Source organism: Lynx canadensis, chromosome B2 (genome assembly GCF_007474595.2).
Source record: "Lynx canadensis isolate LIC74 chromosome B2, mLynCan4.pri.v2, whole genome shotgun sequence".
Taxonomy (NCBI): domain Eukaryota; kingdom Metazoa; phylum Chordata; class Mammalia; order Carnivora; family Felidae; genus Lynx; species Lynx canadensis.
The window spans coordinates 72,069,989-72,088,682 of NC_044307.1; the positions used below are offsets into that span (position 1 = coordinate 72,069,989).

General features: G+C 38.0%; 1 long non-coding RNA gene across 1 annotated transcript; it reads right to left on the reverse strand.

Annotated features, from left to right (window-relative positions):
* Positions 1-2,991: 2,991 nt before the first annotated feature.
* LOC115513352 lies at positions 2,992-11,436 on the reverse strand. The gene is made up of 3 exons (XR_003968670.1): positions 11,357-11,436; positions 9,778-9,784; positions 2,992-3,002 (listed from the first exon to the last, which is right to left on the reverse strand). It is a non-coding gene; the product is annotated as an uncharacterized LOC115513352 (long non-coding RNA).
* Positions 11,437-18,694: the final 7,258 nt, after the last annotated feature.

Genomic DNA, 18,694 nt, shown 5'->3' on the forward strand with positions numbered 1-18,694 from the left:
ATTTTTAAAAAATTTTTAATATTTATTTTTGGGAAAGAGACAGAGAGCAAGCAGGGGAGGGGCAGAGAGAGGGAGACACAGAATATGAAGCAGGGTCCAGGCTCTGAGCTATCAGTACAGAGCCCGACACAGAGCTTGAACTCATGAACCATGAGATCATGACCTGAGCCAAAGTCAGACACTCAAACAACCGAGCTACCCAGGTGCTCCAGCAAGAGTAATAATTAAAAAAAAAAAAAAAGATATTGAGTATTATAACATTTCCAAAAAAATAGAGGGAGGGAAATAGAATAAGAAAAAGGAAGAAAAAAGAAGAAAAGGAGGAAACAAAAGATAAAAAAAGAAAAATAGCAAACATGAAATAAGATAGTAAAAAAACCCCAAATATATGACTAGTCAAACAAAAGTATTTTTAAAGTACTTACGTCTCTACTTAGAAAACAAAGCTTGTCAGGCTGGATTTTTTTTTAATTCATCTATTTTTTGGTTTAAATTTTCTTATTTTCGATTTTTTTAATGTTTATTTTTGAGAGGGACAGAGTGTAAATGGGGGAGGGGTAGAGAGAGAGGGAGACACAGAATCTGAAACCGCTCTGTCTCTCTCTCTCTCTCAAAAAAAAAAAAAAAACAAACAAAAAACAAAAAAACAAGTACATAAAAAAATTAAAAACAGGGCACAAAAACAGACACTCAGATCAATGGAACAGAATAGAGAACCCATAAATAGACCCACAAACATATGGCCAACTAATCTTTGACAAAACAGGAAAGAATATCAAATGGAATAAAGACAGTCTCTTCAGCAAATGGTGCTGGAGAAACCGGACAGCGACCTGAAGAAAAATGAACCTGGACCACTTTCTTACAGCATATACAAAAATAAATTCAAGGTAGATGAAACACCTAAACATAAGACAGGCGAGGCCATCAAAATCCTAGATGAGAAAGCAGGCAACAACCTCTTTGACCTCGGCCACAGCAACTTCTTACTCAATATGTCTCCAGAAGCAAGGAAACAAAAGCAAAAATAAACTATTGGGACCTCATCAAAATAAAAAAGCTTCTGCACGGGAGAGGAAACAATCAGCAAAACTAAAAGGCATCTGATGGAATGGGAGAAGATATTTGCAAATGACATATCAGATAAAGGGTTAGTATTCAAAATCTATAAGGAACTTATCAAACTCAACACCCAAAAAACAAATCATCCAGTGAAGAAATGGGCAAAAGACATGAAGAGACACTTCTCCAAAGAAGACATCCAGATGGCCAACTGACACATGAAAAAATACTCAACATCACTCATCATCAGGGAAATACAAATCAAAACCACAATGAGATACCACCTGACACCTGTCACAATGGCTAACGTTAACAACTCAGGCAACAACAGATGTTGGTGAGGATGCAGAGAAAGAGGATCTCTTTTGCATTGTTGGTGGGAATGCAAGCTGCTGCAGCCACTCTGGAAAACAGTATGGAGGCTCCTCAAAAAACTAAAAATAGAACTACCCTACGACCCAGCAATTGCACTACTAGGTATTTGCCTGAGGGATAGGATACAGGTGTGCTGTTTCAAAGGGGCACATGGACCCCAATGTTTATAGCAGTGCTATGAACAATAACCAAGTATGGAAAGAGCCCAAATGTCCATCAATGGATGAATAGATAAAGAAGATGTGTTATATATATATACAATGGAGAATTAGTTGGCAATCAAGAAGAATGAAATCTTGCCATTTGCAACTACATGGATGGAACTGGAGGGTATTATGCTAAGCGAAATTAGTCAGAGAAAGACAAATATCATATGACTTCACTCACAAGAGGAATTTAAGATACAAAACAGATGAACATAAGGGAAGGAAAGCAAAACGAATATAAAAACAGGGAGGGGGACAAAACATAAGAGACTCTTAAATATAGAGAACAGAGGATTGCTGGAGGGGTTGTGGGGGGGGGGATAGGCTAAAAGGGTAAGAGGAATTAAGGAATCTACTCCTGAAATCATTGTTGCACTATATGCTAACTAACTTGGATGTAAATTAAACAATAAATAAATAAATAAATAAATAAGTAAATAAAATAGGGGGAAAAAGGCAATAGGTCAAAAAGTATGTTAAGGGAATACAGGGTAGTACAGAGAAGCAAATGATTCATATCATGAGAGTTTTTGATCTTGAAAAAATTTAACACTAAGTTATACATTAGCTGGAAGAAGAGCAGAATGAGAATAAATGAAGTAAGAGTGTGAGCAAATGTGTGAGGAAAGTGCATAAAACTGAATCTTGATGTTTTTGTATCTTTTCAGCTCTTATATGTAGATTTCTGGGTTTGATTGGAAGCATGTAAATGGTGGTAATAAATGAGTAAGTGAAAAAAATTAAAAATAAAAAAATAAGTTTAAAGTGCAAATAGAATACACTCAAAAAGTAAACTAAAGACATAAACAAGAAAATAATTATAAGATATTAATTGGGGCACCTGGGTGGCGCAGTCGGTTAAGCGTCCGACTTCAGCCAGGTCACGATCTCGCGGTCCGTAAGTTCGAGCCCCGCGTCAGGCTCTGGGCTGATGGCTCGGAGCCTGGAGCCTGTTTCCGATTCTGTGTCTCCCTCTCTCTCTGCCCCTCCCCCGTTCATGCTCTGTCTCTCTCTGTCCCAAAATAAATAAAAAACGTTGAAAAAAAAATTTTTTTTAAAGATATTAATAAAATAGAAAATATACAATAAATGGGAGTGAGAACATCAAAAGTTGGTTCTTTGAAAATGCTGATGAAATTGACAAACTTCTAGCAAGTTTAATCAAGAAAAATGAGAGGATTCAAAGTAAACACAATTAAAAATGAAAAAGGAAATAATACCAAATTTTGCAGATGTTGAACAGAAAATAAAAGGAAATTGTGAACTTTATATCAATAACTTGAAAATACAGCTTATCAAAACTGAAAAAATATAACTTACCAAAACTGATTCAAGTGTAAGTATATTAAGAAATAATCTCTAACCATGAAAGAAATTGAAGTGGTAATTCAAAATTTTTCCCAGAAAAAAATGTCAAGCCCCATAAAGTTGTCAGGTGACTTCTATCAAACAGCTAAGGAACATATTATTTCAACTTCATATAAACTCTTCTGCTCATGATAACGTGAATCCAGGTAAGTACTAAATTTTTAATATATTATGACCCTGAATCACCTGAAGATGAATGAGCTTTGGGGACATATGATCAAACTATAATAATAGTTAAAAATGTTTTTTAATGTTTATTTATTTTTGAGACAGAGATAGTGTGAGTGGATGAGGAGCAGAGAGAGAGGGAGACACAGAATCTGAAGCAGGCTCCAGGCTCCAAGCTGTTAGCACAGAGCCCAACACAGGGCTTGAACCCATGAACCGTGAGATCATGATCTGAGCCAAAGTCTGACATTTAACTGACTGAGCCATCCAGGTGCTCCTATAATAATAGTTTTTGAAAATGGGTGGTAGTGGCAAAGCTACACAAATAGATCAATGGAACAAAATATACACTTTTGAAACAGACACATTTAGGGAAACTTGATTTATGCTATAATAGGCATTGCAGGTAGGTGAGTAAATAAAAAACCAAGAAAATTTTCTTAGTCCTTTTTTTTTTTTTTTTTTTTTTAAGAAACTAGAGTCTGGGGTAAAGCTTAAGGGCTACTTCTTTACTGGGACATCTAATCCCAGGGCAACAAAAAGTGAAGAACAGTGAGGCTGGAAAGGAGGGTGAAACAAATACATTTCTGAGTCTCACAAAGAGACACAGCTGGGTGCTCACTGCTCAGTCATGCTGAACATTTGAAGACAGGCTGTTCAGAAGCATCATGCTTCACAACAGTCTACCAGAGGGAGGATGAGAGGAGAATTAATCTGCTGGTTTTCACTTGTCTTCTATTCCTCACTGCTCAAAGTTTGTCTCAGAAAGCACTAACCCCACCACAATTCCAGGCTGTTATCACTCGGTCCCTTTGGTTCACCTATAGGACACTCATGCCAAGATCCCATGCCTTGTAGTGTTGGATTTTATCCAGAGGAGGCAGTGGCAGGAGGAGCCAGACACTCTATGAGTCCATCTGGGTTGGGCCTGGGTGCCAGATCCACTGGTACTCCCATGAAAACAGACACGATGGGGCAATGCTGCAGCTGGCACGCAGGGGGGAAAGTTGAGACAAATACCGGTAGACGAGGCAACAGCTGCAGCAGCTGTAGAGTCACCAGGAGCTCACCAAGAGTAATCAGCTGAGGACTCTGGGCAAGGTGAATCTGAGTCAATTGGAGGAGTTGCATTAATTGTGTCCAAAACAACTGGGTATTAAAAAAAAATTGGATATTCACATAGAAAAATGAGATGATATCTGTTCCTACCTCACTCCTTTAAAAAAGTCAATTCCATGTGGAATAGAGATTTAACTGAATGGCAAGACAACTAAGGAGAATATAATTACCAGAAGAGGAAGATTTTTTAAAATTTTGTCATTAAAGAATTTTTTTAATGTTTATTTATTTTTGAGAGCAAGAGAAGCAGGAGCACAAGTGGGAGAGGGGCAGAGAGAGAGGGAGACACAGAATCCAAAGCAGGCTCCAAGCTCTGAGCTGTCAGCACAGAGACCCATGCAGGGCTCAAAATCATGAACGTGAGATCATGACCTGAGCCAAAGTCAGATGCTTAACCAACTGGGCCACCCAGGTGCCCCTCTTTTTTTTTTTAAGTTTATTTATTTATTTTGAGACAGAGAGAACACACAAGCAGGGGAGAGGAGCAGAGAGAGGTAGAGAGAGAATCCCATGCAGTCTCCATGCTCAGTGCAGAGCCCAATGTGGGGCTCAATCCCAGGACCATGAGATCATGACCTGAGCCAAAATCAAGAGTTGGACACTTAACCAACTGAGCCATCTAGGTGCCCCAAGAAAGATTTCTTAGGTCTTCAAAAGTACAAACCATAAAGATTTAAAAATTTTATAACATTGAGGTTAAGGATCTAGTGTTCATCAAAAGACCTCACAACAAGAGGGTTATGAGACAAACCACAAATCTGGAGAAAATATTTCATTACTCACATAACTGATAAATATATTTAGGCTATATAAAAATTATTATACATCAGTAAGAAAAAGACAAGCAATCCAGTAGAAAAGGCCAAACAACATGAACAGTGTTTAACAGAAGAACACAAACGGTCTGTGAATATATTTTAAAATGATCAAACTTAACATGTAAAATCAATTAATGTAATGCATCATACAGTATGATAAGGGACAAAAACCATATGACCATCTCAATAGACACAGAAAAGGCAATTAACAAAATTCAACACTCTTCATGATATAAAAGCAATCAATGAACTAGAAATAGAAGGGAGATTCCTCAGTCTGATTAAGGGTATCTATGAAAAACTCACAGCTGCCATCATACTTTTTTTTTTAATTTTAACTTGTTTTACTTTTTATTTTTTAAAATTTACATCCAAATTAGTTAGTATATAGTGCAACAATGATTTCAAGAGTAGATTCCTTAGTGCCCCTTACCCATTTAGCCCATCCCCCCTCCCACAACCCCTCCAGCAACCCTGTTTGCTCTCCATAATTATGAGTCTGTTTTGTTCCCCTCCCTGTTTTTATATTATTTTTGTTTCCCTTCCCTTATGTTCATCTGTTTTGTCTCTTAAAGTCCTCATATGAGTAAAGTCATATGATTTTTGTCTTCCTCTAATTTCACTTAGCATAATACCCTCCAGTTCTATCCACGTAGTTTCAAATGGCAAGATTTCATTCTTTTTGATTGTTGAGTAATACTCCACTGTATATATATACCACATCTTCTTTATTCATTCATCCATCAATGGACATTTGGGCTCTTTCCATACTTTGGCTATTGTTGATAGTGCTGCTATAAACATGGGGGTGCACTTGTCCCTTCGAAACAGGACACCTGTATCCCTTGGGTAAATGCCTAGAAGTGCAATTGCTGGGTTGTAGGGTAGTTCTATTTTTAGTTTTTTTGAGGAACCTCCATACTGTTTTTCACAGTGGCTGCACCAGCTTGCATTCCCACAGCTGCCATCATACTTAATGATGAAAGACTGGATGCTTTCCCCTTAAGATCAGAAAAATGAAAAAGATGTTGCTTTTGCCATTTCTATTCAACATTGCACTGGCTGTTTTAGCCAGGGCAATTAAGAAAGAAAAATAAACAAAAGGTATCCAGATTAGAAAAGAAGTAAAATTATCTCTACTTGCAGATGACATCATCTTTCTTCTGTAGAAAATCCTAAAGTGTCTGTTAAAAACCACTAAACCAAAAAATAAGTTCAGCTAGGTTGCAGGACACAATACCTATACAATAACTATAAATACCTATAAATCAATTGTATTTCTACACAGTAGCAATGAACAAATCAAAAGTGAAATTAAAAAAAATCAATTTACAATAGCACCAAAAAGCACCACACACTTAAAAATAAATTTAACAGGGGCACTTGGGTGGCTCAGTCAGTTAAGTGTCTGACTTTGGCTCAGGTCAGGATCTTATGGTTCATGAATTCAAGAGCCACATCGGGCTCCATGCTGACGGCATGGAGCTTGCTTGAGATTCTCTCTCTATCCCTCTATCTCTCAAAATAAATAAACTATAAAAAATATAAAAAAAGAATGAACTTAACAGAAGTACAAAACTTATACTCTGAAAATTATAACATATTGTTGAAAGAAATTAAAGAAGACCTGAAATAAATGGAAAGACATTCAGTGTTCACAGTTTGGAAGACTTAATACTGTAAAGATGGCAATACTCTCCAAACTGATCTACACAAACAACGCAGTCCCTATTAAAATCATACTTGGCTTCTTGGCAGAAATCAACACAATGAATTTAAAATTTACATGGAAATCTAAGGAACCCAGAATAGACAAAACAATTTTGAAAAATAACAGATTTGGCTGGCTCATACTTCCCAATTACAAAATTTACAACAATGCTACAGTAATCAAGAAAATGTGGTACTAGTGTAACAAAAGACATAAAGATCATTAAAATAGAATTAGTTTTAACCCTCACATTTAGGGTCAATTGATTTTCAACAAGTATGCCAAGACAATTAAATGGGGAGAAAGAATAGTCTTTTCAAGAAATGGTGCTGGGACAACTGGATATCCACATGCAAAACAATGAAGTTAGACCCATAACTTACACGATATACAAAATTTAACCCAAAATTTATCAATCTAAATGTGAGAGCTAAAGCCATAAAACTCTAGAAGAAAGTACAGACAAAAATCTTTATGACTTTGAACTAGTCAATGGATTCTTAGATATGATACCAAAAGCAAAAGCAACAATAAAAAAATGATAAAATAGACATTATTGAAATTGAAAATTTTCTGCTTCAGAGGACACTATCAAGAAAATAAAAAGATGGGGGAGGGACCAAGATGGCAGAACAGAATAGAAGTTTTTTTTTGCATCTTTCATCCCTGAAATGCAGCCAGATCAACAGTAGATCATCTTGCACACCTAGAAAACTGATTTGAAGATTAACACAACAATCTGCACAACCTGAACCACAGAACTCGGCAGGTACACAGCATGGAGAGGTGAACTGGGGAGAGAGAAGCCGTGGAGGGCTGGGAGCTGTTTTTGCTTATGGAGAGAGAACAGAGCTGGGGGAGAGGGGGGAGCAAGTACAGGAAAAACACCCCCCCCCCCCGGAAAGCAGCTAGAGAGAAAAGGGAGAGTGGAAACAGCTGCAAGGGACTGGAAAAAAAAGGGAGAAAGGAGAGGTTTTTAATTCCATTAAGACTCTATAAACAGTGGGAGCACAGATTCTGGAACTCTGCAGCTTGATAACTGGAGGAGTTCTGGTGGGAAGGGCAAATCCCCGGGAGCAGAGAGCAAGGTCCGAGGACCCCTTGGAGTTACATGGGCAGTGGCGGTTTCCCTGCTGGGAGGACATTTGGTAGAGGCTGGGCGGCCCTACCACAGGCAAAGGTCCTAGAGGACCTGGAAAACAACCACATTCGCTGGTATTGGAACAAAGACATTAAGGGTGAAGCCTGGCGCCAGATGTGTGTTGTGATTTACCATAATCCCTGAAACACTGCTGCTACAGGATCGTGTGAACTTTTTCTGGGATGGGCTGGCACCCAGCTGCAGTCTCTGGGCATCGGCAGCAGTGTGGTCTCCTAAACGTTCCTGGGGGCAGGCCAGCACCCAGCCATTGCTCAGCGAGATTCTCCCCCAGAAAATCTGAGTAGGTCAAAGCCGTAGTCCCTGAGAAGTGAAGGGTGGGTAATACAGCTGCATCTGAGATAAAACTCAGGAGGGAGGTGGCAGCCTGATGGCTTGGCCATGGATAGTGCAGAAGCAGGGAGTAGAAGCCAGGGACAAAGGAAAGGTGTGCCTGATTGCCTGTTTGGGAGAGCACAGAGCTCTGATAATAGAGACTGGGTAGCTGGGTGACACCATTTTCACCCCTACCACGCATGTGCATAGATGCCTACATGCACCACAGCAATCCACCCCAGTAAGCTAAGCAGTGCCATCTAGTGGAGAATGGAGCTGTTACACTAAGTCCCACTGAAATGGGCCAAACTCGCTCTTCAGGAACAACACAAGTCAGACTGACTGCTTAATTTACAGACTATAAAGTGCTTCATAGTTTTACTTCTAGGAGAAACCAGATGTAATTTCAATCGTACTTCATTCTGTTTGCTGGTCTATCTATTCAATTTTTTTAATTTTTCTTTTCTTATTCTTGAATACAAAAAGAAAAAATTTATTTTTATGTTCCATTTTTATTAAAAAGATTTTTCTTTAATTTTTTCTACTGTATTTTTTACTTTTTGTAATTTTTTAAAATTCACTTTCACTTTCATTATTTCATTTTATTCTATTTTATTGTATTCATTTTTTTCAAATTTTCAAACATTTTCCTTTTTTTTCTTTTCTTATCTTTCTCTTTTTTCTCTAATCTATCAATCTGCTTTCAACAACCAGACCAAAATACACCTAGGATCTAGCTTCATTTATTTGATTTTTTGGTGTGGTTTTAAATTTTTAAATTTTTATTGGTTTTACTTTATTAATTCCTTTTCCTCGTTCAAATGACAAAAGAATTCACCCCAAAAGAAAGAACAGGAAGAAATGACAGCCAGGGACTTAATCAAAACAGATGTCTGAACCAGAATTTAGAATCATGATAATAAGAATACTAGCTGGGGTTGAAAATAGATTAGAATCCATTTCTGCAGAGATATAAGAAGTGAAATCTAGTCAGAATGAAATAAAAAATGCTATAACTGAGCTGCAATCTCAAATAGATGCTACGGTGGCAAAGATGGATGAAGCAGAGCAGTGAATCAGTGATATAGAGGACAAACTAGGAGAATAATGAAGCAGGAAAAAAAAGAGGGAAACTAAGGCAAAAGAGTATGATATAAGAATTAGAGAACTTAGTGACTCATTAAAAAGGTATAACATCAGAATCATAGAAGTCCCAGAAGATGAAGAGAGAGAAAAAGGGGTATAAGGGTTATATGAGCAAATCCTAGCAGAAAACTTCCCAACCTGGGAACAGACATCAAAATCCAGGAGCATAGAGAACTCTCATTAGATTAAACAAAAACCAACCATCAACAAGGCATATCATAGTCAAATTCACAAAATACTCAGGCAAGGAAAGAATGATGAAAGCAGCAAGGACAAAAAGTCCTTATCCTACAAGAGAAGACAGATCAGGTTCACAGCAGACTTATCCACAGAAACTCTGCAGGCCAGAAAGGAGTGGCAGGATATAATCAATGTGCTGAATCAGAAAAATATGCAGCTAAGAATTCCTTATCCACAAGCCTGTCATTCAAAATAGGAGAGATAAAAAGTTTCCCAGATAAACAAAAATTAAAGGAGTTTGTGACCACTAAACCAGCCCTGCAAGAAATTTAAGGGGGACTCTCTCAGAGGATAAAAGATGAAAAAAAAAAAAAAAAGACCAAAAGCAACAAAGACTAGAAAGGACCAGAGAACACCACCAGAAACTCCCAACTCTACAGGCAACACAATGGCAATAAATTCATATCTTTCAGTACTCATTCTAAACATCAATGGACTAAACGCTCCAATCAAAAGACATAGTGTATCAGAATGGATAAGAAAACAAGATCCATCTCTATGCTGTTTACAAGAGACCCATTTTAGACCTAAAGACACCTTCATATTGAAATTAAGTGGATGGAGAACCATCAAACATGCTCATGGGCACCAAAAGAAAGCCGGAGTAGCCATACTTATCAGACAATCTAGATTTTTTTTAAATGTTTTATTTATTTTTGAGACAGAGATAGACAGACAGAGAATGAGTACCAGAAGGTCACAGAGAGGGGGAGACACAGAATCTGAAGCAGACTATAGGCTCTGAACTGTCAGCATAGAGTCCAACACGGGGCTCGAACTCGTGAACCATGAGATCATGACCTGAGCCGAAGTCAGACATTTAAGTGACTAAGCCATGCAGACACCCAGAAAATCAAGATTTTAAAATAAGGACTGTAACGAGAGATGAAGAAGGGTACTATATCATAACTAAGTGGTCTATCCACCAAGAAGATCTAAAAATTGTAAACATTTATGCTCCAAATATGGCACACCCAAATATATAAATCAATTAATCACAAACATAAGGAAACTCATTGATAATAATACCATAATAGTAGGGAACTTTAACACCCCACTTACAACAATGGACAAATCATGTAAACAGAAAATCAACGAGGGAACAATGGCTTTGAATGACACACTAGACTGGATGGACTTAACAGATATATTCAGAACATTTTGTACTAAAGCAGCAAAATGCACATTCTTCTCCAGTGCACATGGAACATTCTCCAGAGACACAAGTCAACCCTCAAAAAGTACAAAAAGATCAAGATCATACCTTGCATATATTCAGACCACAGCTCTATGAAACTCATAATTGACCACAAGAAAAAATTTGGAAAGCTAACAAATACTTGGAGACTAAAGAACACCCTACTAATGAATGAATGGGCTGACCAAGAAGTCAAAGAGGAAATTTAAAAGTACATGAAAGCCAATGAAAATGATAACACCACAGCCCAAAACCTCTGGGACGCAGCTAAGGCAGTCATAAGAGGGAAGAATATAGCAATCCAGGCCTTCCTAAAGAAGGAAAAAGGTCTCAGATACACAACCTAACCTTACACCTAAAAGAGCTGGAAAAAGAATAGCAAATAAAACCCCAAACCAGTAGAATACAGGAAATAATAAAGATTAGAGCAGAAATCAATGCTATCAAAACCAAAAAAACAAAAAACAAAACAAAAAAACAGTAGAACAGATCAATGAACCCAGGAGCTTGTTCTTTAAAAGAATTAACAAAATCTATAAACCTCTAGTCAGTTTGATCACAAGAAAAAGGAAAGGATCCAAATAAATACAATCACAAATGAAAGAGGAGAGATTGCAACCAACACAGCAGAAGTACAAACAATAATAAGAGAATATTATGAGCAATTTTATGCCAACAAATTGGGCAATCTGGAAGAAATGGACAAATTCATAGAAACATATAAACTACCAAAACTGAAACAGGAAGAAATAGAAAATTTGAACAGACCCATAACCAGCAAAGAAATTGAATCAGTAATCAAAAATCTGCCAAAAAACAAGAGTCCGGGGCCAGATGGCTTTCCAGGGGGAATTCTACCAAACATTTGATGAAGAGTTAACACCTATTCTCTTGAAACTGTTCCCAAAAAAATAGAAATGGAAGAAAAACTTCCAAACTCATTCTAGGAGACCAGCACTACCTTGATTCCAAAGCCAGACAAAGACCCCACTAAAAAGAAGTACAGACCAATCTCCTAATGAACATGGGTACAAAAATTCTCAACAAGACACTAACCAACTGGATCCAACAATACATTAAAAGGATTATTCACCATGACCAAGTGGGATTTATTCCTGGAATGCAGGGCTGGTTTAATATCTGCAAATCAATCACTGTGATATATCACATTAATAAAAGAAAGAATAACAACCACATGATCCTCTCAATAGATGCAAACAAAGCATTTAACAAATTATAGCATCCTTTCTTGATAAAAACCCTCAAGAAAGTAGGGATAGAAGGAGCATACCTCAAAACCATAAAAGCTATATATGAAAGACCCACCACTAGTATCATCGTCAATGGGGAAAAACTGAGAGATTTCCCCCTAAGGTCAGGAACATGATAGGGATGTCCACTCTCACCACTGTTATTCAACATAGTATTGGAAGTCTTAGCCTCTGCAATCACACAACACAAATGAATGAAAGGCATCCAAATCAGCAAGGAGGAAGTCAAACTTTCACTCTTCATAGACGACACAATACTCTGTATGGAAAACCTGAAAGATTCTACCAAAAACTGCTAGAACTGATCCATGAATTCAGCAAAGTTGCAGGATATAAAATCACTGCACAGAAATTGGTTGTATTCCTATATACCAATAATGAAGCAACAGAAAGAGAAATCAAGGAATTGATCTCATTTATAATTGCACAAAAAACCCATAAAATATCTAGGAATAAACCCAACCAAAGACGTGAAAAAGCTATACACTAAAAACTATAGAAAGCTAATGAGGATATTGAAGAAGGCACAAAAAAAAAAAGGGAAAAAATATTCCGTGCTCATGGGCTGGAAGAACAAATATTGTTAAAATGTTGACACTACCCAAAGCAATCTACATATTTAATGCAATCCCTATCAAAATAACACCAGCATTTTTCACAGAGCTAGAACAAACAATTCTAAAATTTGTATGGAACCAGAGAAGAGCCCAAATAGCCAAAGCAATCCTGAAAAAGAAAACCGAAGCTGGAGGCATCACAATCCTGGACTTCAAGGTATGTTATAAAGCTGTAATCATGAAGAAAGTAAGGTACTGGCCCCAAAACAGACACTCAGATCAGTGGAACAGAATAGAGAACCCAGAAGTGGACCCACAAACATATGGCCAACTAATCTTTGACAAAACAGGAAAAAATATCCAATGGAATAAAGACAGTCTCTTCAGCAAATGGTGCTGGGGAAACTGGACAGCGACATGCAGAAGAATGAACCTGGACCACTTTCTTACACCATACACAAAAATAAACTCAAAATGGATGAAAGACCTAAACATAAGACAGGTGAAGCCATCAAAATCCTAGAGGAGAAAGCAGGCAATAACCTCTTTGACCTCGGCCACAGCAACTGCTTACTCAACATGTCTCCGGAAGCAAGGGAAACAAAAGCAAAAATAAACTATTGGGACCTCATCAAAATAAAAAGCTTCTGCACAGCAGAGGAAACAATCAGCAAAACTAAAAGGCAACCGACAGAATGGGAGAAGATATTTGCAAATGATATATCAGATAAAGGGTTAGGATCCAAAATCTATAAAGAACTTATCAAACTCAACACCCAAAAAACAAATAGTCCAGTGAAGAAATGGGCAAGAGACATGAATAGACACTTCTCCAAAGAAGACATCCAGATGGCCAACCTACACATGGAAAAATGCTCAACATCATTCATCATTAGGGAAATACAAATCAAAACCACACCTGTCAGAATGGCTAACATTAACAACTCAGGCAACAACAGATGTTGGCGAGGATGCGGAGAAAGAGGATCTCTTTTTCACTGCTGATAGGAATGCAAACTGGTACAGCCACTCTGGAAAGCAGTATTGAGGCTCCTGAAAAAATTAAAAATAGAACTACTCTACGACCCAGCAACTGCACTACTAGGTATTTATCCAAGGGATACAGGTGTGCTGTTTGAAGGGGCACATGGATCCCAATTTCTATAGCAGTGCTATCGACAATAGCCAAAGTATGGAAAGAGCCTAAACGTCCATCGATGGATTAATGGATAAAGAAGATGTGGTGTATATACACACACACACACACACACACACACACACACACACAATGGAGTATTACTTGGCTATGAAAAAGAATGAAATCTTGCCATTTGCAACTACGTGGATTGAACTGGAAGGTATTATGCTAAGTGAAATTAGTCATTCAGAGAAAGACAAATATCATATGACTTCACTCACAAGAGGAATTTAAGATACAAAACTGATGAACATAAGGGAAGGGAAGCAAAACGAATATAAAAACAAGGAGGGAGACAAAACATAAGAGATTCTTTTTTTTTTTTTATTTTTTTTTTATTTTTTTTTTAAAAAAATTTTTTTTTCAACGTTTATTTATTTTTGGGACAGAGAGAGACAGAGCATGAACGGCGGAGGGGCAGAGAGAGAGGGAGACACAGAATCGGAAACAGGCTCTAGGCTCTGAGCCATCAGCCCAGAGCCCGACGCGGGGCTCGAACTCACGGACCGCGAGATCGTGACCTGGCTGAAGTCGGACGCTTAACCGACTGCGCCACCCAGGCGCCCCAAGAGATTCTTAAATATAGAGAACAAACAGAGGGTTGCTGGATGGGTTGTGGGAGGGGGATAGGCTAAAAAGGTAAGGGGCATTAAGGACTCTACTCCTGAAACCATTGTTGCAGTATATGCTAACTTGGGTATAAATTTAAAACTAAAAACTAAAAATAAAAATAAATAAGAAAATGAAAATGAAAAGACACCCTAACAAATGGTAGAAGATTTTTGGTAATTCTATTATATAGTAAGGGACATTTTAAATAGAATATGTAACAAATTCTTACTATTCAATAATAAAAAGAGAAACCAATTTTTAAAATAGGCAAATGATCTGAATAGACATTTTTCCAAAGAAGACACATATACAAATGGTTTGTAAGCATATGAAGAGATGCTAACATCACCAGCTATCAGGGAAATATAAATCAAAACCAAACTGAGATACCACTTGGCATACACTAGGATGACTACAATCAAAAGACAGATACTATATGGGTGAATATATGGAGAAACCGGAAACCTCTGACACTACTGATGGGAATGTAAAATGGCACAGCCACCATGGAACTGTAGCCACTGGCAGTTCCTCAAAAGGTTAACGATAAAATTAACCATATGAGCTAACAATTCCACTCCTAGTATATATGCAAGAGAAAGGAAAATATATATCCACATGAAAATTTGTACACAATGTTTATAAGTGGAAACAACTCTGGGAATGCAAGCTAGTGCAGCCACTCTAGAAAACAGTATGGAGGTTCCTCAAAAAACTAAAAATAGAACTACCCTGCAACCCAGCAGTTGCACTACTAGGCATTTATCCATGGGATACAGGTGTGCTGTTTTGAAGGGACACATGCACCCCCATGTTTATAGCAGCACTATCAACAATAGCCAAAGTGTGGAAAGAGCCCAAATGTCCATCGATGGATGAATGGATAAAGAAGATGTGGTGTGTGTGTGTGTGTGTGTGTGTGTGTGTGTGTGTGTATAAAGGAGTATTACTCAGTAATCAAAAAGAATGAAATCTTGCCATTTGCAACTACGTGGATGGAACTGGAGGGTATTATGCTAAGCAAAATTAGTCAGAGAAAAACAAATATCATATAACTTCACTCATATGAGGACTTTAAGATACAAAATAGATGAACATAAGGGAAGGGAAACAAAAATAATATAAAAACAGGGAGGGGGACAAAACAGCAGAGATTCATAATTATGGAGAACAAACTGAGGGTTGCTGGAGGGGTGGTGGGAGGGGGGATGGGCTAAATGGGTAAGGGGCACTAAGGAATCTACCCCTGAAATCATTGTTTCACTATATGATAACTAATTTGGATGTAAATTAAAAAAAATAAAAAAGAAAACAAGTTTAAAAAAAAGTGGAAACGATGCATGTTGGATTTCTATACATCATTCAACTGATGAATGGATAATGTGTTGCATATCCACAGAACGGACTATTATTTGGCAATAAAAAGTAATGAAGTACTGATCATGGCACGCTCTACAACATGGATGAAGCTTCGGGGCGCCTGGGTGGCTCAGTCGGTTAAGCGGCCGACTTCGGCTCAGGTCATGATCTCGCGGTCCGTGAGTTTGAGCCCCGCGTAGGGCTCTGGGCTGACAGCTCAGAGCCTGGAGCCTGTTTCAGATTCTGTGTCTCCCTCTCTCTGACCCTCCCCCGTTCATGCTCTGTCTCTCTCTGTCTCAAAAATAAATAAACGTTAAAAAAAAAATTAAAAAAAAACCGTGGATGAAGCTTAAAAGCATTGTGCTCAGTAGAAGAAGCTGCTCACAAAGAACCACATGTTACATGATTTCATTTATGGGAAATGTCCAGAGTAGATAAATCTATAGAGACAGAAAGTTACCAGGACTGATGGATTTGGGGTTGGGGCAGGGGAAGGGTGAGAAATGACTGCTAGTGTCTATAGGACTGCTCTGGGAGATGATGAAAATGTTCTGAAGTTGCTTGTGGTGATGGCCGTAGAACTCCGTAAATAAACAAAAAGGTTTTGAATTATACACTTTAAATAAGTGAATTGTAAGGTATATGAATTACATTTCAGTAGAGTTACAAAAAAAATAAAAAATGTTCAACCTCTTCAACATCAGATAGATGCAAATTAAACCACAATGATATATTATTTTATTCAAAACAAGTGGGGAAAATGTAAGTTTTGGAAAGTGTCAAGTGTTAGCATGGTCACAGAACAGTGAGAATTGTCATCTGCTACTTATGGGAGTGCAAATTAGAAGCACCACTTTGGAAAACACTTTGGCAATAACATGTACGTACCCTATGACCTAGCAAAGCCGCTCTTTTCACACAAACACCAGGAGACATGTGCAAGTATGTTTATAGCAGCTTCGGTCCTGAGAACAAAAGACTGGTGCGGCCCAAATGTGCGACTGTAGGGTGGATTCAACTGACCAGGACAGGGCAGGCAATTTATCAATTGTCCCATGGGAACCGGCCACAGTGGAGGAGAGGACATTCTATACAAGGAAATTGGGTGCTACTAGGAATGGGAAATGGCCAAAAACCACAATCAACATCACAAAACAAATACTATCTACATGCCAGGGTTGTTTGGTTTTTTCCAGTTGGTTCAGAACCCCCAAGGAATGTGGGTGTGATTATATACCTCCCTCACACAACTGGAGAGCAACGCACCTTATTATTAGCCCAGCATGAATGTGGAATCCTAGAAGGAAATGATATGAGGGTTGAGAAAACAGGCGCTTGGCAACTAAATGTTTTCCCAGGTGCAAGATGGGACTCTGGGTGATGGACACTATTCCTAGCTATGCAGAGGAAAAGTAACAGTAAGGAGAAGGCAAATCACTCTCCATTTGTCCCCTGGCTATATCCCCCCACCCCAGAAAATCAGGAACAGGAACTGAGGAAGCCAGTGGACCCTCCATTCCTTACTGGGTTCAAAACCTGCATTATCCAAGGCACCTGGGTGACTCAGTCGGTTGAAAGCCTGACTTTGGCTCAGATCATGATCTCACGGTTTGTGAGTTTGAACCCCACATGGGGCTCACACTTGGGGTCCTTTGTCTTCTCTCTCTGCCCCTCCCCAGCTCATGTGCTCTCTCCCCAAAATAAATAAAACATTAAAAAAAACTGCATTATCCACATTACCCATTCATTCACTCTCTACCCAGGGAGAAAACCAAACCTATCCTTGTTTTCATTCCTGCCCCCTCAGGCACAAAAGTAGATACTGTCTTGTTGCTGGGAAAAGTACTTCCTTCTTTCATCTGAAATGGGTTCCCAGCTTCTCTTGCCACTAATCATTTATTTTCTAAGTGTGACATTTTCCCATACTTGTCCTTTCTATTAATAAATCATCAGTTGTCATACCATCTTCCCAGGTGACACTGATGTCATTGATTTGCTCCCTCACCACTGCTTCTTCTTCTGGCCACAGATTATTAAAAGCATCACAAGAGTCCCTCCGAAGGCTCCCTCCCCCCTACCTCCGCCAGCTGTAAACAAATCTCAGTGTCAGCTGAAGGATTTCATGTCCTGAACTGCAAACCGGGATCAACTGCCAACACCATTTACCTAAGGTGGTAAAATCTGTGAATTATGTTTTTTAGACAGGATTTTTCTCTCTAGAAAAAGGCAGCAGGGCATCTTATAGGTCACAGAGGGAAGGAGTTTTAAGTGCGTCTGCAAGAACATATACATGTATATATACATTCTTGTGTGTATAGATATATAAAAAATATATATAAATATGATATATAAATAATGTAGTAATGTTCCAGCAATTCAAGTGGATTTTACCTTTCGAAAGTTTAACTATTTTCCTGATGAATATGATCAGTTTTATATGTAATGCTTACTTATTTTCACCTAATACCTTATAACTGAAGAGTAAAAAGGCCTTTTCAATTTAAAGTTTCTTTGGTTACTGTTCACATCATTATTTAATAGCCTTAACCATTCATAGCACACACTATTGTCTCCAGGAGGTTCTTGAAAAATCATTTTACTATAAAGTATCTTATATTTACTTTAACTATTATTATTATATGGTTCTTGCCTTCAAGAAATATTTGAGGTGGCTTATAATAAAAAACAAAAATAATATAACTATAATAGTAGAAAATAAAAGCCATGCAAAAGAAAGGAATCAACTATGCTCATTAGCAAATAAAGCTATACTGATTGAGCATTAACCTGAGCTTCCTTAGCAGCCAAAGTA